The following is a 22903-nucleotide window of genomic DNA, read 5'->3' on the forward strand; positions in this document are numbered from 1 at the left end:
TTAGAGAAACTAATAAATTTTGCCAGGCCAGGTGTGGTGGAGCATGCCTGTAATCCCAGCAGCTGGAGAGGCTGAGGCAGAAGGATCATGAGTTCAAAGCCAGCCTCAGCAACTTAGTGAGGCCCTAAGCAACTTAGTAATAGGGTAGACCCTGCCTCTAAATGAAAAATATATTTAAAAAAAAGAATTGGGGTTGTGGCTCAGTAATTAAGCACACCTGGGCTCAATCCCTGGTACCACAACCACAACAAAAATTCTGCATATGACTTGGCTTTGAACAACTATCAACCACTTCTTGTAATGATTGAAATTCTAAGAGCCACATTTTAAATATACCTCATCCACTCAGTAGGACTATAGAGTACTGTTAGACCTGGATGCAAGAAAAGACCACTGACTCCAATTAAAATCAAATTAAAGCAAGCTAATTATTTCGACTGGCCGGGCTGCCTCTCCCACCAAACACCTCGAGAACAAGACAGCAGCCGCAGCTTTCCTGCAGCCCAGCTTTATACCCCAGAAAGTTACAAAAAGGGGGGTTACAGATAACAGAACTCTGACAAGCATAACACAAATGGTAGTTTACATTTTTTGCTGGCTCCAACATCAGAGTTTATGAGGATCATTAGAGCCTCAGAGAGGGTCGTTGTCTGGCCAGGGAAGGCCAAGATTTGTGAGGTGTCACTAAAGTTTCAGAGAGGGCTGCTATCTGGTCAGAGAGCCAGTCATGGGTGAGTTCAACGCATGGGCAGGCACTCCAAGCAGGTTCAGAATTTGCAGTAATTTATAGTAAAGCTGAAATTATCTTTTCATAGCTTTGTGGTGAGATGGCTCCCAATTTTAAGAAAAGATCAGGTTGGGTCTATCAAGTACAAAAGAGAAATAATCCTGAAAACAATAGAACAAAGGCAACTTACATAGCTATATTATCTCATTTCCTACTGATTTTCTCCCCTGAAAAAGCTACTTGTCAAACATGAGCATGTCAATAAACATAATTCCAATTAGGTGCTGAGTGAAGAGGAGAGGAGAAAACGGAACCCAGACAAAGATGAAAAAAGATAGACAAGCACTGGAAGAAAGTGAGCCTTTTTTTCAAGACCATGAAAATTTGAAATGATCAAAAATGGAAAAGCATAGATACCTCATGTAAAGACTGCCTCATGGTTGTCAGATCCTGAGAGAAAGAGAAATCAGGTGAGGCCAAGGCTCCATTTCTCATTGCATCTTACCTGTGAGGAGAGCAAGTCTTGCCATGCCGTTAGTACTGGTCCAGGAGAGCCTGGGTTTGCTTTTATACCATCTGAGTCTCTGAACAGTAAATGGAGAGTTTTAAACCAGGATGTGTGCCAAAGCTAATCCACTAATCCTTGTGTCAACAGGTCTCCTCCCCTAGGACACTGCCCCTGGACCTCCCACCAGCTGCACCACCTTTCCAGCCCCAGAAGGAGGAACCATGCCACATCTCCCTTTAGGGAGGTGGAGTCCATCACTATAGAAATCACTGGCCCAATAGCTTTCTTGGCAGTTCTCACAGCTGATAGGCATCTATTTTGATTCTGTGGTTAGGTTTTCTTTTGAGTACATTTTGTGACTGATATCAAATCATGTCCTTATTGGAAAGTAAATAATAGAACCCTTAGAAGTTATTAGTTGATTTTTCAACCTTTCTTCTTCATGGAATTTTGCCTATGGAATTTGTACAATCAGTGCCAAAGGTACTTTCCCTTTGTAGGTGCTACTTTCTGAACATTTTACTTTGGAATGACTTCAAGTTATGAAGATATGATAATTGTATCTAAGACTGTTTGGTTCCTGAAAAGTTTCCTCTCAGGCCACCAAGGACCTCCTGTTGTTCCCTACTTTCAAGTTATATCCAGGACATGCTAAAAGAATTCCGTTTCATGTTGCTGATGGATAGAGATGGGTATGAATACTGATATGAGTTTCTTTTTTTGTAGAAATATTTGGAATTGACCATTTTTAGAATTCTCTGTTAAAATTAATGCCAATTTTCCCTTTCCTAACACCACCCATTGTCATTCTCCTACAGTGAATTTCCATTTCACTGCAGTGGTCTATTCATGGTCCTGAGATCTTGTATGCCTCTGCTCAAGTTGCCCCTCTACCTCTTGTCTGGACGGTCTCCTTCTCCTCCCTGTCTATCTCCATTTAGCAATTCTTTCAAATCCAGATTAGATCCTGTCTTTGTATTTGAATGAGCTCCACTTCTTTTTAATTAATCTATGTGCTCCAGCACATGTGGCCTGGACAGCTTATATGGTAGGATCTTGTGACAACTCCTGGAATTCAGTTAGTGAATATGGATGTCCATCACGGGATGGTGGCACCTTAGTAGAGGGTTTGTTTATTTATTTATTTGTGTCTGGACTGGTTTTTCCATTATTATATTTGGAAACTCTATTGTCCCCATTCCTCTATGATAGTTAAGTCTGGAGTGTTTTGTTTCTGTGCTCATCAGTTTTCCACTGCTGTGACCAAAATGCCTGATGAGAACAACCTGGAGGAGGAAGAGATTTTGGGGGCTCATGGTTTCAGAGGTTCATTCCATGTCCATCAGTTTCACTGCCATGGTCCTGAGATGAGGCAGGGCCTCATATTCAAATGCACAGTGAGGGAAAGCTACTCAGCTCTTGGTGGCCCAGGAGCAAAGAGAGAAAGGAGAGGGACTGCAGGAAGTTGAACCCTTCCAGGGAACATCCCAGAGTCTCAAGTCCTCCATCCATGTCCCACTTACCTGCAGTTACCACAGGTTAGTCCATTTAAATGAGGATGGACTCTTCAGGCTTCAGATCTCATAATCTAATCACTTCACCTCCTGCATGAATACAGGAGCTTTTCAGGGACACCTCATATCCAAACCACTGTTCCCATCCACAGGACCAGAGAAAGTCTAGTAGAATTGTTGTCAAGAAAGCTTTCTATTGTACAAATATTGTGCAAACAATACCAACTAGCACTATAAACACCTGTTATGGGACAGAGGTTGTACCTAGTGCTTCTAGCACTATGTCAGTGCCCCAAATCAATTCTAACAATATTGAAATACTAGAGAGACATGAGGAAGCTCACTGAATCAAAGATGAGAATACAGAGCCTCCCTTGGACTTGACAGATATCAAGTCTTTCGCAGGCGAGGGAGTGGGACGGGGTCTAGGTTAAATGAAATCAGACTTTCATTTTCCATCCATGAACACCTCCACGCAGGATTCAAGATCCTGTCAGAAATAGTCTGGTTGTGCAGCGCCAGACCCTCAATGAGGGAACCACAGGACACTTAGATCCACATTTCCAATGGGACTGATCACCAAGTGAAATTTTAAAAGAATTAAGAGTAAATGCAGAGTTATAAAAAACAACGTTTTCATCAGAAAACTCGACTATAAAATGAAATATTTCTATCCCACCAATTTTGCCAATAAGAAAATTGACCAAACATCTATTAAGCAGAAGAGCAAGGATTTAGTGCCAAGACTAACTGCCTCCATCATGGAAACCTGATATTTGTGCTGCGTTGTCTCCCTGTGTGGAGAAGGTCAGTATGTGGTCCTGGTTGACCTGGGTGAGGCAATTTCTTGAGATAGCCAGGAGAATATGGTTGGATCAAAGAGCCAGAATTATGTCAGTTCAAAGTTGGTGAAGGTGCCCCCCCACTCACTGTCTTGACAAGGTCAAGTGAAGCTGGCAAAGCCGCGCTGGCTGGTGGGAAACCGAGACCATGAGACCCCTTTTTACGTAATTGGGACTTTTCATTTTCATGCTCATGTTCCTGACAGGAGGCATGAGTGTGTTAAATGCTAAACCAAATTAAATTTCAGATGGCTAGAACATAACAGGTAGTACATGCCTTGAAGGCTGTTCTAGTACCTCTCAGCATATCAAGAATGAAACAGAAGGCTGCTCTTCTATCTCAGTACATGAGGACAAAACTGATAATGGACAACAATCTTCTCCGAAGGGTCAGGAGAATTTTAGGCACCACATTGATTATATCAACTAAGAACCCAAGCCCATATTTCCGGCCTCTTAGAAAGTCTAATCATTATGCTAATTGCACAAATCCCACCATATGTAGTCTTATTTTTGAAGGAAAGTTATGTTATACACTTAGGAAAGTTAAGACATATAAAGATACATTCTCCTCTTTTCTATAAACCCTCTTTTACTTCACATAGGGATTTATGATGAGTATAGTTACTATTGGTGGTAAGTGGACTGAGGTTTGGAACTTGCCTTTTACTGAGAGAGATTATAAAGATACAAGAACAAGTGCACCTTGACTAAGAAACAAAAAACTCTTTAAGAAAGCAGCTCAACCAGTTTTATGAGGATAAATGTAGGATTAATTAAAGTGGCTTTATAAGACTTTAAGGATGGTTTATAGACTTTGGGATATTTTTAGTATAAGATTTAAGGGAACTTCTTTAGATGGGAATTTTAGATTAGAAATAAAGTGCAGGTGTACTTTAAACTTAAAGGTTAATGATAGGTTAGGAGATTTAGAGTCTGGTTACGTAGTTTGGCATTAGTTAATAAGAAATTAGCATATCTTGGGAAAAATAGTACATCTTGGGAAAATCTGAAAAATGTAAATTAGTGATGTAATTTATTAATGATTCTGTTCCCTTAATAATTGATAAGTAAATGTCACATCCTGGGAAAATGTAAATTAATGTTACATTTTTCTATACCTCTAATGATGGTTAAGGAAATGTCACGTCTTGGCATGATTTTGAAATTATATAATCAATGATGTATTCTGAATCCATAATGATGAGAAAAATTGCAATAAAAGATGACCCAGAGGGGCTGGGGATGTGGCTCAAGCGGTAACGGGCTTGCCTGGCATGCGCGGGGCACTAGATTCAATCCTCAGCACCACATAAAAACAAAATAAAGATGTTGTATCCGGGCTAGGGATGTGGCTCAAGCGGTAGCGCGCTCGCCTGGCATGCCTGCGGCCCGGGTTCGATCCTCAGCACCACATACCAACAAAGATGTTGTGTCCGCCGAGAACTAAAAAATAAATATTAAAAAATTCTCTCTCTCTCTCTCCCCCCCCCTTCACTCTCTCTTTAAAAAAAAAAGATGACCCAGAGAGGGCTGCATTAGAGCTCCTAGAGATTGCTCCAAGGGAACGACTCCTGTCTCATCCTTTTCGCTGACACACTCAACCTTCAGGACCCCATGGACCCCACTAAGGCAGGACCCCAGCACAAAGTCAAGCACATGCAAAAGTGAACAAGGTCAGCTTTATCCTAATCAGCACTGTTGGTTCTAGCTACTGCTTCTGTTCAGTGAGGTGTTTTCTATTGAATTTGGCGCCTAGATCCTTCAGAGTAAATGATCTGACCACAGATAACATTCCTTCTTAGGAGGTCCTCAGGAGTTCCCTTCAAACTTGAGCCAGGAGAGCCCCTGTCACACTGGCCTCCCATCGGAGCATTTGGAGTTTGGAAAGAATTCCCACCAAAAGATTTATAGAACTAATAAAGGTTTAAAATCGTCAGCATGGTGTATCCTTTCATAATATTTTTAAAAATAATTTAGTATTAATTGTAGTCTCTTTAAACTTTGTTTTAAAAACTATTAGTCTTTTTAAGCTCTTGAAAAAATCTACTGTACCCCTGAGTTTAGATATGCACTTAACAAAAAAATTTAAATGAAAATGCTGTTTATCTAGTGTTGAAAAGATATTATTATCCTAAGTATAAGTCTGCATGTGCTTTCCCAGTTAGATGATCAATTCCCCTGAGTAAGCACTATCTTGAATTTTGTATTATTTATTTGTTTTTTTTTAAATAATTTTATTATTTATGTCCCTAAATAATATACTCATTAGTATTTATGTTTTTATTAGTACATTACAGTTATTCATTCGTTTTACATTAATTTATTATAGTTTATTAGTTTTAATATATTCATTATTTTTTAATTTATATAAGTAAAATAATAACACATATTGTTTTTTAACTTTAACTTGTTATATATGACAGCAGAATGCATTACAATTCATACTACACATATAGAGCACAAGTTTCATATCTCTGGTTGCAAACTAGACTCACACCATTCGTGTCTTCATACATGTATTTAGGGTAATGATGTCCGTCTCAGTCCACCGACTTGTAAAATGATAAAACATAGTGTTTTGTTTCTTGTATTTTAAGCTCAGCATTAAGCTTTTCTTAAAAGCACAAAGATAATTTTTCTTAGTTCATTACAGATACACATGATATTGGGGGTTCATTTTGACATAATTATACAAACATGGAACATGATTGGCTCTAATTCAGTTCCAAGTACTTGCCCTTTCCTGCCCCTCTACCCTCCCCTGTTTCCTTCCCTCTACTCATCTTTCTTCTATTTATTTATGTTTTTAAAAATCTTAGTACATCATGCGTATACATAAAGGAGAAATTCACTCTGATATCTTCATATATGCACATGGGAAAGTTTGGTCACTTCATTCCACTGTCCTCCCTTAATCCATCTTTACTCTTTCCCCCACAATCACCTTCCTATATTGTACTCATTTTTTTCTATTTTCATGGAATCCCTCCCCTTTCTCTCCCCCTTATTCTGGTCTAGCTCCTGCATGTGAGAGAAATCATTCAACCCTCGACTTTCTGTGCCTGGGTTAGTTTTACTCAGCATGATATTCTCCAGTTCCATCCCTTTACCAGCAAATTCCATCACTTCATTCTTCTTTATGATGAAGTAAAATGACATTGTGTTAATATACCTCATTTTCTATTCCATCTGTTTGTTGATGGGTCCCTAGGCTAGTTCCATAGCTTGGCTATTATGAATTGTGCTGCTATAAGCATTGATGTGGCTGCATTCTTATAGTATACTGGTTTGGAATCTTTGGGATATATGCCAACGAATGGGATAGCTGGGTCATATGATGGTTTCGTTCCTAGTTTTTGGTTTCATTCCTAGTTTTTGGTTTCATTCCTAGTTTTTTGAGGAATCTTCATACTGCTTTTCAGAGTTCTTGTATAATTTGTAGTCCCACCGACAATATATGAGTATGCCTTTTCCCCCACCTGCTCATCAACATTTATTATGATTTGTATTCCAATAATTGCTATTCTGATTGGAACAAGATGAAACCTGAATTTAATTTTGATTTGCATTTCCTTGTATTATAGTTTTAGATACCAGTTGTTTCCCCAAACTCTAATGTGAGACAATGTGAGAAAGTTTAGAGGTGAAATGATTTGATCATGAAAAATTTAACTTAATCCTTGGATTAATCCACTTAAACAGATTAACTGGGTGGTAACTGTAGGCAGGTTTGGTCTTGCTGGAGGAGGCCATCTCTGGGGGTTGCCATAGGGGTATATATTTTGTCCTTGTTGAGCAGAAGTCACTCTCTGCTTTCTGGTAGCCATGTCCTGAGCCACTTTTTCCACCACATTTTTCTTGCATGATGTTCTGCCACATCTTGGACAAGGAGCAATGGGGGGGCGCCATCTATGAACCGACACCTCTAAAACTGTGAGACCTCTAAAACTTTTCCTCACCTACTATTGTTCTTGTCAGTTCTTTTGGTCACAGCAGCCAAACAAAACAAAAACAAATAAACAATCAAAAAACCTGACTAAAACACCCTGATTGATAGAGATATTGAACGTTTCTTCATATATTTATTGACCATTTGTATTTCTTCTTTTGAGAAGTGTTTCTTTAGTTCTTTTGCCAATTTATTAATTGGGTTTTTTTTTTTGGTGTTAAGTTTTTGTGTTCTTCATATATTCTGTATATTAATCATGAACACCAGTCCATTCATGATAATAGCAAAGAGAATGAAAGCTACAAAATACTGTTGAAAGAAACTTTAAAAGACAAATCCATGTTCATGGATTGAAAAACTTCATGTTTTTAAAATGTTTAGGGAGAGAAATGGCAGATTGGAGGAAGAATGCACTTCTAGGAGTTTCTCAGCATCACTTAGAAAGTGGGAAGACTGCTCCTCAGTGAGGTGGGTTACCAGGTGAACTCCCTGAAACCCAACACTGGTCTGTAAGAGAAACCACAGAGACACAGAGAGTCAGAAACTTTGAAGAGAATGTAAGAAATAATACATTAGCAATGAACCACCTTGTCTGGTGGTGGCCACTGAGGGGCTGGGGGAGACTACACAGTGTGACAGCAGTGTGCAGAATAAGAACAAATTATTATTATTTTTTAATTGGCTTCAGGGAACCTATGGATATGAGAGGGAGACTGATCTAAATGAACACAGAGTTCCACCGGGAATGTGGTTCACAAAAAACAACCCCAATTACTTAGGTCCCTTGGCCAGATAGCTTGGAGGGAACTGAAGTCACTGGCCCAGAAAATGACCATGAGTATGGCCTGGGAACTATGTATAAATGCTGCTTGGAAATGAGCAGAGAAGGATCAGGAACATGCAAAGGGAGCAGCCAGCAGTCTCATATTGTGACCAGCAAGGTGTGCCTGAACCAGAGTCACTGAAATAGGCACTAATAGTATTTACCTGCTCATACAGGCTCTGTCTACAAAGAGGAGAAAGCCCCCCTTGTTGCTGGTCCCATAAGAGCCAATGGAAAGACACGCAGTGACCACACAGGAGCCTCTGCCCTCTAGGTGGATATTGGATAATTCACATTCACAGCAGGGAAAGTGAAACCTGTGGAGGGTTATGGGCTAAAGGTGGATTTTACCAGAGGCCCCAGAGATCCGGACATCCAGCAGACACCACTGACATCTTCCCAGCAACGGGGGCATGGGTCAAATCTCAAACACCCACTTAAAGAGTTCCAAAGGTTCCTCAAAGACTAAACCCCAATGACTGGAGCATCCAGGTCGTATTGGATTATATTTTACTTTACTATACATGATTACTATAAATGATTTTTTGTGTGAGTGCATATGGATGTGTGTTAGTGTGTCTGTGTGTGTGTGTGTGTGTGAGTGTATTTTCACTGTGCAACTAGGTTTAAAAAAATATATATATATATATATATATATATACATTTATATAATTTACTTTCCCATAATTGTTTCCTTTTGCATTTGTTTCTTATTTGGCTTTGATTTGACAGGTGGGGTATAATTAGGCCAGAATTTTCCATGACAAGGATAAACTAAAAGAATTCATGAGTACCAACCCAGCACTACAAAGAACACTCATAGATACACTGCACACAGAAAACCCCCAACAAATCCCAAACTCCAAATAGATGAAAGCCAATATAAAAGTAATCAAGTAAATGAGAATCAAGACAATTAAATATAGCAAAAAATCAAAGTGGCAGGAAATTACAGACACATACCCATAATAACAAGGAAGATAAATGTTCTAAGCTCCGCAACTAAAAGACAGAAATTAGCAGAATGGATCAAAAAACAATATTAACCTATATAATTATCTGCAAGAGACTCATCTCATAGGTAAAGACACTCACAGACTAAAAGGAGACAAAGATTGAAAACAATCTATGCAAATAGAGTCTAAAAACAAGTCAGAGTAATTTTTCTCATATCTGACAAAGCAGATTTCAAGAAAAAAATTAATCAGAAAAGACAAAGAAGGCCACTACATCCTGATAAAGGGAAGAACCCAACAAGAAGATAATGATAATAAATGTATATGCCCCAAATGTCAATGCATCCAACTACACACACACACACACACACACACACACACACACCACACACACAAATACTTCTTTTTTTTCACAAATACTTCTTGACATTAAATCTCAGATAGACCCTAATACAGTAACACTGGGTGATTTCAACACACCCTTATCATTAGTGGACAGGTCATCAAAACATAACATCAATAATGATATTTCCAACCTAAACAACACTACAAATCAAATGAGCCTAAAAGGCATCTACAGACTATTTCACCCCCAAATAGCTGAATTTACCTTCTCAGCAGCTAGTGGAAGAAGCTTTTTCAAAATAGAACATATGCTAGGTCACAAGATAAGTCTTGGAAATTGCAAAACTTTTGATGCAATCCCATGTGTTCTGTCATGGCATAATGGAATGAAACTAGAAATCAACAGCAAGAAAATAGTAGAAAACACATAGGCACATGGAAATTGAACAATACCCTTTTAAGTGAAGAATGGATCAAAGAAGAAATTAGAGAAGAAAACAAGAAGTTTGTATAAAAAAGATATGAGAACAGATATTAACAAAATAGAGAGATACTAAATGAATAATCTTATGCTCCATCTCGAGACCTTCAAAAGGAAAAACAATCTAATTCCAAAGTCAGTAGAAGACAGGAAACCATTAAGAACAGACTCCAAGTTAATCGAATTGAGAATAAAAAAAACAATACAAAGGATCAATGCAACAGAGAGTAGGTCCTTTGAAAAGATAAACAAGACTGATAAACCCTTAGCTGAACTAACATAAAGAAAGGCAAGACCCAAATATACAAAATTGGAAATGAAAAAAGGAAATATTACCACACTTTTAAAATCCAGAGAATCATTAGAAACTATTTTGAAAATTATACTCCAACGAACTGGAAAAATCTAAAGACTTTGACAAATTTATAGACATATATGACATACCCAAATTGAATATAGAAAGTCTAAGCAGACAAGTATCAAGAACTGAAATTGAAACAACAATTAAAAACCTTCCAAAAAAATAATTAAAAACCTTCCAACAAAGAAAAGCCCAGGACAGGATACATTCTCAGTTGAGTTCTACCAGACCTTTAAAGAAGAACAAACACCAGTCTTCCTCAAATTATTACATGAAATTGAAAGTGAGGGAACACTTCCAAATACATTCTATGAAACCAGTACCACCCTGATACCAAAGCACATCAAGACACATCAAGAAAAGAAAACTACAGACTAATATTCCTGATGATCATAGAGGCAAAAATCATTAATAAAATATTAGCAAACCACATTTCAAAAACACATCAAGAAGATCATACACATTTATGAAGTGAGTTTCACCCCAGGGATGCAAGGTTGGTTTAACACACACAGATCAATAAATGTAAATCACACTTAAATAGAATTAGGGACAATAATCACATGATTATCTCAATAGATGCAGAAAAGGCCTTCAATAAAATACAGCACCCATTCATATTAAAATGCTGGGAATAGAAGAAATTTACCTCAGTATTATAAAGGCTATTTATGAGAAACCCAAAACTATTATTATATTGAGTGAAGAAAAACTGAAAGCATTCTCTCTATAATCAGGAACAAGATAAGGATTTTCACTCTCACCACTTATATTTAATATACTTCTCAAAACACTAGCTAGAGCAATCAGGCAACAGAAGAAAGTTAAAGGGAAACGAATAGAAAAAGAAGAAGTCAAACAATCTCTATTTACTGGTGACCTGATCCTGTATCAGAACTGTCCTCCCTATAAAACAAAAATCCACTAGGAGACTTCTAGAGCTGACAAATTTAGCAAAGTGTTAGGATACAAGGTCAATAGCCTGGTGTCCCTCAAAAGCTCACATGTGAGACAATGAAAGAAAGTGCAGAGATGAAATAATTCCCTTATATGAGGCTTAACCAAATCAGAGCATTTAATTAATCCCCATAGGGATTAACTTGGTGATAATTCTAGGCAGGCAGGATGTGGCCAGAGGAGGTGGGTCATTAGTGGCAATGCCTTTGGGGTTTATATTTTGTTCTTGTTGAGCAGAACTGTCTCTCTGCTTCCTTGTGCCATGTCCCCACCAACTTTCCATTGTCACATACTTCCGCAATGTTATTCTGTCTCATCTCAAGCTCCAAGAAATAGATTTGGCCATCTATGGACTGAGATCTCTGAAACCATGAGCCCCCAAGTAAATTTTTCCTCCTCTAATTAATTGTTCTTGTCAGGTTCAATATCTTCTACTGATGAAGAAATCAGGAAAACCATCTAATTCTCATTCATACACATGCACACACACACACACATTTGGGAATCAACCTAACCAAGGAGGTAAAAGGGGTCTACAATGAAAATTATAGAACACTAAAGAAAGAGAGTGAAGAAAACCTTAGAATATGGAAAGATCTCCTGTGTTCTTGAATAGGCAAGATTAATATTGTCAAAATGGTCATATTATCAAAAGCAATATAGAGATTCTATGTAATCCACATCAGAATAACAAATGACATTCTTCACAGAATTAGAAATAATTTTAAGTTTTAAAATCTTTAAATTCATTTGGAAGAATAAGAGCCTAAGAATAGCCAAAGTGATACTAAGCAAGAAGGGTGATGCAGGAGGCATCGCAATACCTGATCAATGACACTACAGATGAGAGTAACAAAAACAGTGCGGCATTGACATCAAAATAGACATGAAGACCAACGGGGCAGAAGACAGACAAACCCACATGTTTACAGCCATCTGATAACTTGACAAAAGTATATGTTGGAGAAAAGATAGCCTTTTAAACAAATGGTGCTGAGAAACTGGATGTCCAGGGGAGGGGGTTGGGGAAAGAAGAGAAGTTCATTGGATTAGACAAAGGGAAATGAAGGGGAGGGAGGGGGGATGGGAAAAGGAAAGCCAGTGGAATAAATTGGATATAATGTTCCCATGTTCATATGTGACAACACAACCAGTGAAACACCACATCAACCACAAGAATGGAAAGTTATACTCCATGTATGTGTAATATGTCAAAATACACTCTACTGTCATGGATATCTAAAAAGAACAACTCCCCACCCAGATATCCACAGAAGAATGAAATTAGATTCCTGTCTCTCACCCTGCACAAAAGTCAGATCAAAATGGATCAAATACTTAGGATTTAGACCATAAAACTTGTTACTACTAAAAGAAAGCACAGTGTCCACTCTCCATCATATTGGTGCTGGCACTGACTTTCTTACATCATTACCCTAGGGACATGCATGACTGCACATGTGGTGCAACTCTACATCGTTTACAACCAGATAAATGAAAAGTTGTGCTCCATTTGTGTACAATGAATTGAAATGCATTCTGCGATCATGTATAACTAATTAGAACAAATAAAAAAGAAAAAAAGAACCCTAAAGCTCAAGAAATAAAATCAAGAATTAATAAGTTGTAAGACATGAAATTCAAAGTCTTCTGCACAGCAAAGCAATCAAGAGCATGAAGAGAGAGCTACAGAATGGTAGCAAATCTTTGACAACCACTTCTCTGACATAGTATACAGAATATATAAAGAACTCAAGAAACAATACCAAAAGATCAAATAACCCAATCAATAAGTAGCTAAAGAACTAAACAGATATCCCTCAAAAGAAGAAACACAAATGGCCAACAGATGTCTCTCTAGCAATCAGGGAAATGCAAATCAAAACTACACTAAGATTTTCTCTCACTCCAGTCAGAATGGCAATGATCAAGAACACAAATAAATGCTGACAAGGAAGGTTGGGAAAAGGTAATCTTGCACATTGTTGGGGGGACTGCAGGCTATCCAAGCACTCTGGAAAGCAGTATGGAGATTCCTCAAAAAACCAGGAATGGAACCACCAAAAGACCCAGGTATCCCACTCCTTGGTTTTTATCTAAAAGAACTAAAACCAGTATACTACAGTGATACAGTCACTTCAACATTTATAGCAGCCCAATTTACAATACCAACATTATTGAATCCACCCATATGCCCATCAATAAACGAATGGATTAAGACAATGTGGATCTACACAATGGAGTTTTCCTCAGCCCTAAGTAATGAAATCATGGCATTTGCTGGTAGGTGGATGAATATGGAGAACATCATGCTAAGTGAAAATACGCCAGTCTCATAAAATCAAGGGTCGAATATTTTCTCTCATTTGTGGAAAGTAGAGCAAAATAAAGTAAGCAAAGCAGGGAGTGGGGGATATCACAAAGATACAAGAATGATCGGTAGAGCAGAAGGAGACTGAAAGGCAGAAAGGAAAGACAAGAAAGGGGTGGAAATGCAGAGTTAATTTTTTTAAACAATGCTACATATGTGTACAAATATACCACAGGGAATTTCACCTTTATGTATAAGTAGAAAGAACCAATCGAAAATCATTAAATAGACAAGCAAAAGGCAGATCAGTAGAGGATGAAGAACAGGGGTGGTGACAATATTTAATAACTATATGTGTGACTTTATAAGATGAAAAGAGTTATGCAGATAGATGGTGGTGGTGGGTGGACAACGTTATGAATATATGTAATACCACTGAACTGTAGGCTTCAAAATGCTTAAGATGTTTGCCAGGTGGGTGGCACACGCCTTTAATCCCAGAGGCTTGGGAGGCTGAAACAGGAGGATCACAAGTTCAAAGCCAGCCTCAGCAACTTAGTGAGGCCCTAATCAACTTAGGGAGTCCTTGCTCAAAATAAAAAATAAAAAGTGCTGGGGATGTGGTTCATGGCTAAACGCCCCTGAGTTCAATCTGTGATACAAAAAAAAAATGGTTATGATGGTAAATTTTATATATATATATATATATATATATATATATATATATATATATATATATATATCACAACAAAACATATTGGGAAAAAAGGCCAATGCAATTGAATCAATGAATACCAGCTTATTCACATACTGATAGGGACATACCCAGCCAAATAGCCAATACTAGTCAATCGCACAGAGCATGCACCTGTATCTACCTGCACAGTGGTTTCCATGTAATTGAATAGAGTAGCCTCTCTGAATCACGTATTTGGATTTTAATGCTGGCTCACCTTACACGCCCTTTTCTACCTGTTAGCCTCAACATCCTCATTTTTAACCTACAAATAATTATTCTTGTCTCATGAGGTTAAGGTGTGGATTAAGTGAGATAATCCATGTAAATATATAACACTGTGCGCAACACATAGTGGTTCCTTAATAAATTTTAGTTAATATTATTATTCCTAAACTGAGGACCTCAAATTCTTAGGTAGCTAAAAAGTAATTGTGGGAGAAGGCAGAGTTTGCACACCAAACATTGTGTAAAGATGAAATAAAGGGCATGACTCAACTATGAACTTATTACTGTTATTGTTTTGTAAAATACAGGTATTTAAATAAAATATCAATTCATTTGAAAATTTTAGTTGCTTTTTGCTAGGTATTTCCTGAATCACCAGAGAAAGAAAATGACAATTTGTTCTCTAAGTGCTTGCAATGAAGGGTCTATAAATTATTAGTATTTTTTTATTTTAGAAAAGCTTCCTCACACTTGAAGAGTCTTCAATTAGAATCTGGTAAGGACAAATGGACTCTTCAAGAAGTGCTGCATCTCCCCTGGAGGTATCAAGCACAGGCTGAGAGAACCCGAGTCACACTGGGAAGGCTTCACTGGTCAATGGACCATGGATTTGCTGCCTCTCAAGAATCTGTAACCCACTGGATTCTTTCTACTCTGCAAGAAGGAAAGTAAGTTAGTCCCTATTTTTCCCTTATTTTTTTATTTATGGATGAGGAACTTGGGATGAGAATTTGATGAAGTTACTCAGTCACCTATGGAGTAGAGTTCAGAGCTTTTGACCCCAAATCCAGTTTTTTGTTTCATTGCTGTTTTTTCCCTTTGCCTAATGACCTGTTTCTGTTGGCGCAGTGTAAGTCTGTGTCTCCATGGGCAGCAGCTTTCACTGGATGGTTGCTTCCTGTGGAGCCTCTCACATGAAAAGGGCTCAAGCCAAATCTCATTGTGTGTTTGGGAAATGGTTTTTATGACCTCGTGTAGACTTATATTGTTGGACTAGTTACACAGTGCTGTGCTTTGTGATCCATTTGTCACAGTCTATCTCTCCTAGTAATGGTAAGCTCCTTGGAGGCAGGTGCTGTTCTATCCATCTCCTGATCACTAGAGGCTGTTAGGAATTGATCAACTAATGTGCAACAACTTTAGCTTTACTGAAATGCAATACAGAAGCTGACGATTGCCTATTTAATTTTGTCTCCTCTCTTGGACCACTGTTCTATATCCTTAGCGTATTTTGTCAGTATTATTTTTATTCATCATATTAAGTAAACTCCTATGCCATCTATCATCCAAGAATGACACTGCAATGATTCCTTTTCTTTGTGGCTAACTTGCCCTGTAGCACTTAATTTATCAGACTCTAATTTTCTTTTTACCTGTCTGTACCCGTCATGATGAGCACTGGGTCTTAATCGCCAAGCACCTACATGGTACCTGACATACTTAGGTATCTTAGGTAAGTATTAAATTGAGGAATGAACATTAATGAATAAATAGTTTGATGGAGGTGCATTCCTACAGAGTTTACTGTGAACTTTAGTGTCCAGCTATAAGATTTAGAGGCTGGGGACTGCACCCCCTCTTCCCTTTGAAGAAACTAAGAAAGCTCGCTCTCCTTCCTGCCCTGAGCTCCAGTTCCAATGTGGATATGAGGCACCTCTCTGCAAACAGAACATCCTAACTGTCTGAAGACTCTGGCCACTGCTGCTTTCCTGTTCACTTGGGAAAGATCACATGGCTCCCCCAGGATGGTTGCATTAACTTGATGTTTTCAATACTGAGGTGAAGAGAGACTGGAGACCCAGGAAAAGCTGGATCGTCCATAGATCTGTGTGACCCCTCTTTCCTAACTTTCCTGAGGAATTACCACTCCACCCTCGCACAGAGACTTCTGGACCGTGGTGGTTTCCTGTCTTTCTGGCCAGCTTGCTCTGGAACACGTACATGATGCACCTTTTATATTCTGAGATTTCAACAGCTTGTTCTTCTGGAAGGAAGCAAGAAGTCCAGAAGATTCTAGGGACTTTCCCTGGCAAATCTGTCTTAGGAAACTTCCAGATATTGAAGTCCAGACTTGAACAATGCCAATATTCAAAACCTGTCAGAAAAGAGCTACTGTGAACGCAGACACTGAAGGGACTATTTCATCTAGTCTCACCTGGAAGGAACCTGTCCTTGAGAAAGGAAGGTGATACTTTGGCTTTGCCTCTCTGTCTCGTCCTCCAGTCACCAAATGCCTTTCCCCATTATCTTTCCCTCACCTCTCTCTGTACTCAAATCAACCCTGGTCTTTTTGGGGGTTTTTTGTTTGGTTGGTTTTGGTTTTTGGTTGGTTTTATTTTTTGTCATTAGACAGGACTTCTATCTAAGCTGGTCCCACTCAGCAGCTATTCTTCACCTGGCACCTCCAGATGACATTTTTGTAGCCTTGACCATTTCTGCCCCAATTGTGACAAGCTGGCTCCTCTATTCACAGCACATTCTAATTCATTACATATATTCACATGCTATTGTCTGTTGCCCCAACTTGACTGTGCAGTTCCTAAGTACAAGAACTGCATGAAATGAAAGAATAAAACAAAAGACAAAGAAACTCAACAAACATTTATTGAAGATCCTCCATTAACTTGCTGGAATGGAACGGTACCTGATTGTAAGATTCAGATTCTCCAGGCTTCGAACAATTCTGGTCTCTGCCTACCTCCGCAGTCTCCCTTTGCTATGTCTTCGTTTTTCTCTTACTTTTTCCGTCTCTGTTCTCTTACTTTAGTCCCAAGAGCCTTCTTTCAGACTTTGAGGCCCTGGCATGCCATTTTTCACTTTTCAGGTGGTAGCTGAAAGAAAAATAGTCTTGATCCTCTTTAAATCCTGTCCAAGGAAGGACAATGAAACCCAACAGAGAGTCTACTGTTGGGAGAAATGTACCAGGAAAGCAGGGACTGATGTGGGGTAGAGTGGCAAGAGGAAAATGCACCGCGGGTGATGACTTCCAGTGTGCTCGTGGGAAAGGATGATACTGAGGAACCCACCAATCTTCCCCCAGCCGGGAAAGGGCAGCTTAAAGCATCTTCTAGGCCCAGGAGCCATAGGGCTCTCTTTAGACCAGCCCAGTCAAGTGACGTGTGTCCTATTCCTCTCGTTACTCCTCTCTCTCCTCTTGCTTTGGCTAAAGCCAGTTCAGAGATTATAAGCAAGATGGAAATTGAGGGGTGAAAGGGTAAGGCAAGGGAAGAGAGAAGACAGGTGGCTGCCATGACAGTCCCTGCAGGCCTGGCTGGGGACCAGGGGCTGATGCAACATTCAATCAAGCTTGGAGCCTTCACATTTATTGTACATGCCAGAGTTTAATTTATAGGCAAAATGTCCAGTAGTAGAATTGATGGGCCAAAAGGTATTTGAATTTTTAAACTTTGGAAGCTACTGCAAAATTGCCTTCCAAAGAGATTGTACATTATTTGACTTTATTATCTTTGGCCAATCTGACAGGTAAAACATGTTATCTCATTGTTTTCCTTTGGCATATGTTGAATGATTGTCTATATTTATAAGTCACTTGTAAATCTTAAGAATGCTGCCTGTGTACCTCGTTTGCCAGCTTTCCTGTTGGATTTTTCTTTTGTTATTTGGAAGAACTCTGTGTAATAGAAAATTTAGCCCTGTAAATAAATCAGACCTTTGTCCAGTGTGCGATTTTCTGAGCAGGTTGTTTATCTTTTATTGGTTTTTTAAATTACTTTTTTCCATAGTGTTTTAAATTTATATATAATTAATAATCAGTCTTTGGAGTCTGCTAGGGACTGAACTCAGGGCCTTGTGTATGCTGAGCAGGGACTCTATCACTGAGCTACATCTTCCAGCCCATCAGTCTTTATGACTTCTGGCTTTGTTATCTGGCTTAAGCATGTATGCAACTTCTTAGTCCAAGATTATATTATTGCTTAAGAATGTGTACACCTTCTTAATCCAAGACCATATTCTTGAAAGTCACTTGGTTTTCTTTATAATTTATTTTTTACGTTTTAAACTCTGAACTATCTGGAATATTTTTAAAAATGGGATTTACCTTTTTCTTCACATAGCTAATTAGATGTTTTAATATCATTTATTACAAATTTGAAAATGCCATGTCCAAATGGCAAACTTATTTGGGTAAGTTTCTTGATTCTTTGTTCCCAGATTTTGTTCTTTGAGTATGTGTGCATTTCAATATTGTTGCAGATTTCATATATACCTCTGTTTCTTCTTTCTATAAGGTATAACATTCAATTGTAATTTATGTGTTTCCTCAGAACATTTTTTCTTTTGCATGGGACCCTAGAGGGACCCTTCCCTAAAGAGTTAAATATTGTGTGTATCCCCAAAATAATTAAATACAATGAAGTTAAGTGGAGTTATCTTGTATGGTTAGTAAATCATAGAATATTAAAGCTAAAGAGAATCTTAGAGTTCATCATACTGTTGCAGGTGACAAGGTACAAAAAGGGTAATAGTTTTCATGCATTGGCCAACAAGCTATGTCTTGAAGTCACACTTGGATCAAGAGAGGTCAGGGTGCAGAAAGATACAACTTGAATCTTGAGAGCAGGCTGGATGGAAAGGATGGAAGAGTTCGAAAGAAGAAACTTGACTTTCCCTTTGATGTCTTCAAGGAATTCATAAACCAGTAATTTCCTTGGGATGATGATGATGATGATGATGATGATGATGATGATGATGATTTTGTGACAGTGAACTACTTTTTCAGTTAGGAAGAAAACATGATAAATGTCACTTTTAAAAATGTCTGAATTTGCCCTGGAAAAAAAACACTTTCAAAAAAATCAATGTGTGAATTATATAGAAACTTGTGGTCAGTCATTTTTTCCCTAAATATTTATTTTTAGTTGTAGGTGAACACAATACCTTTATTTTATTTTTTATGTGGTGCTGACTGGCGAACCCAGTGCCTCATGCATGCTAGGTGAGCGCTCTACCCCTTTGAGCCACAACCCTAGTCTCATTGTGGTCAGCCATCTTTAGCAGTAAGCATGGAACTTGATTTACCAGAGTTCTTTCCTCTCGTAATGGGATGAATATTTATGTCCTCCAAAATTCATATGCTGAAACACTGAGTCCCTGGCGTGATGGTATTTGGAAAAGGGAACTATTTAGGGAAATAATGAGTTCATGAAGGTAGATACCTCATGAATGGGGTTAGTGTCCTTCTTCACCATGAGAGGATACAGGAAGAAGCTAGCTGTCTAAAAACGAGGAAGAGAGACATCACCAGAAGCCTAATGTGCATGCACCTTGATCTGAAACTTGATGGCTTTCAGACTATGAGAAGTAAATGTTTATTGTTTATGTCACCCAGTCAATGCCGTACAGTCTGCTATATTACAGCAGCCAGAACTGAGACACCTGCCTAATCATTCTCAAGAGCCCAGAAGCATATAGAACCTGGGTGGGTATGAAAAGACCTCAGCCCTCTGAGAGAATGACAGATAAATGGTGTGGAAAGCCTTAATCTTGTTCTTAATTTTCGGTAAGATGAAACAAAATGTAATATGGCTTAATACTAAGCTTGTTATGCATTCAAATGTGTATCTTCACCTTGAAAATTGAAATGACATTTAGGAAAGCACTTTTTATTTGTTCATTTAAGGGAAAGCTACTATGGAGACTCCGAGTTTTACCTAGAAAATCAATTGAGTTTGTTTTGGGGGAAAAATAGAACTTTGTACTTTTGGAGTTAGAATAGATAAACGATTCTCAGATAGTGCTCACTGGACCAGTGCTGTACTAGTTGCAGTGAGTTAGGATCCCTGGGAGAAGGTAAAGTTTGAGTTCTGGGATTATCACATTTGTTTGATAGAATGTGGTAAAGCAAGGCATTTACTACAATATTCAGAATATTTCACTAGTTTTGATGGATATCTCAAACATTTTCAGTTGATTAGATAAACTAGATCAGGCGGTGAGATTTTATTTTTTTAATACAGATGATCTCTGTGCTAACCAGTTTTCTGTTACTATAACAAAAATACCTGAGATAATCGATTTAAAAGGGGAAAGATTTACTCTGGGCTCATCATTTTGGAGGTTTCGGTTCATGGCTGGTTAGCCCCATTGCCTTTGAGCCTAGGGTGAGGCAGTACATCATGATGGAGAGTGCATGGTGAAGCAACTGCTCACCTCATGACAGCCAAGAAACAAGAAGAAATAGACTGGTGTCCTACAATCTCTTTCAAGGACATGCTCCCAGTTGTGTAAAACCTCCCATCAGGTCCCATCTCTTAAAAGTTTCCACCACTTTCCAAGAGTACCATACGGAGGACCAAGATACATAGTCCTTTGGAGAACATTCCATATCTAAACTATAGTAGTCTCAAACTCTGGATGGTTTGACATCATTTTTCAGCTTTACAATGGTGCAAAAGTGACTTGCATTCAATAGAAAGCATACTGTGAGTTTTGATCTTTTCCCAGGTTCATAATATGAAGTGCCATACTCTCTTGCAATAGAGGCAGGAACAGCAAGCCACAGATCCCAGTCAGCCTCGAGATCACAAGGGGAATAAACCCATACTCCATCCTTCACTGGGTTACTAAGCTATGATGTGTGGTTGGTCAGGTATATTCAATGCTTTACTTACTATATTTTGAAATCATGATGAGTTTATTGGGATACAGCCCCAACATAAGTCAAGGAGCATCAGTACTCAGGAAAAATTTTCTGTCAGAGAGCTTTTAAAGTAAGATAATTAACTGGCTGTCATCACTGGACATTGGTGCCTCCAGGATTGCCTGACTAAAGTCTAGCATAGTACCAGAACTGGCAACAAATTTTAGAAACTATTTTGACTAGGGGTCCTTGACAGAAATGGCAATGACTCCAGAGACTATTCTGTCCAGTAACTTTTACAATGAACTTTTAGAGTCTGGAGGTCCCCAATAAGAACAGTCTTGTGGGAAGAGATGTTCCATGTCTACACCAACTTCAACCAGAGAAGTTCTGTCTTTACATTTCAAACCCATTGAGCTTTTCTAAATTTTCACTTGAAGAAAGAGTTCTGAGACGTTAGCAACAACAAAAGTTTAGAAACCACTTATCAATTTTAATTTTCTCTCTCTCTCTCTCTCTCTCTCTCTCTCTCTCTCTCTCTATCTATCTATCTCACTAGGGATTGAACCCAGAGGCACTTAATAACTGAGTCATGTTCACAGCCCTTTTTATTTTGTATTTTGAGACAGGGTCTTGCTGAGTTGCTTAGGGCCTTGCTAAATTGCTGATGTTGGCTTTGAGCTTGTGATCCTCCTGCCTCAATCTCTTAAACCACTGGGATTACAAGGCACGCGCCACCATACCTGACAATATTCTTATTTTTGAGAGGAGAAAAATTGTGACTCAGAAAGGTTTAATTATAAACCCAGGAACCCACTTATCCTTAGGATAAGAACCTAAAATTAAGTCTCAAGCCTATTGACTTCAAGTGGGATAGCAGGCATTTCCCAACCCCCCAAAATGTCATTTTGCAAGTGTGCCTGTGAATTGTGCGCTTGCTCACATTTCCTTACAGATGTCTGTCTTGGTGTTATTAATCAGATGACCAGGACCACTGACAATACCTTAAGAAAGTTATCAATTACTTATCTCTTCTTTTCTGACATTGTGCCATATTATATTGGTAGAAGAAGAGATTACTTTTTCTTTCTAGTAAATGATAAACTTTTCCCAGAATGAAAAGAGGAAACAGTCAATCAGATTTTTACTTTCTCCGTCAAGGTCATGGCAATTATTCAGACTTTCTTCTTAAACAAGTTTCCTTCTTCTGCTGCTCCTTTGCCTGTTCTGACTCAAAACCAAAACTTACAGACACATTTTACTAGACCTGTGCTTGTTCCCAGTTACCAGAACCACTGGTATGTTCTAAACAAAAAGATCCACTGGGACAAAGGAGAGGAACAACAGTGAAGGGTTTGGAGCCCAGGGAGGAACTACAGCTTCCAATCATTCCACATTCAAATCCAACAAACACTATGGGAAATCTGTCATGAATGAACTACTAAGGCTTACAAAAGATGATTTGATCTGCCTCCAGGAACTTACACTCTAATTCAGTGGGCAAATATGTAAATACAGTTAAATATAATGGTATCAGGAATAAAGTATACAATAAATGGAG

The sequence above is a fragment of the Spermophilus citellus genome (genome assembly GCF_964194105.1).
Source record: "Spermophilus citellus genome assembly, chromosome: 9".
Lineage (NCBI taxonomy): Eukaryota > Metazoa > Chordata > Mammalia > Rodentia > Sciuridae > Spermophilus > Spermophilus citellus.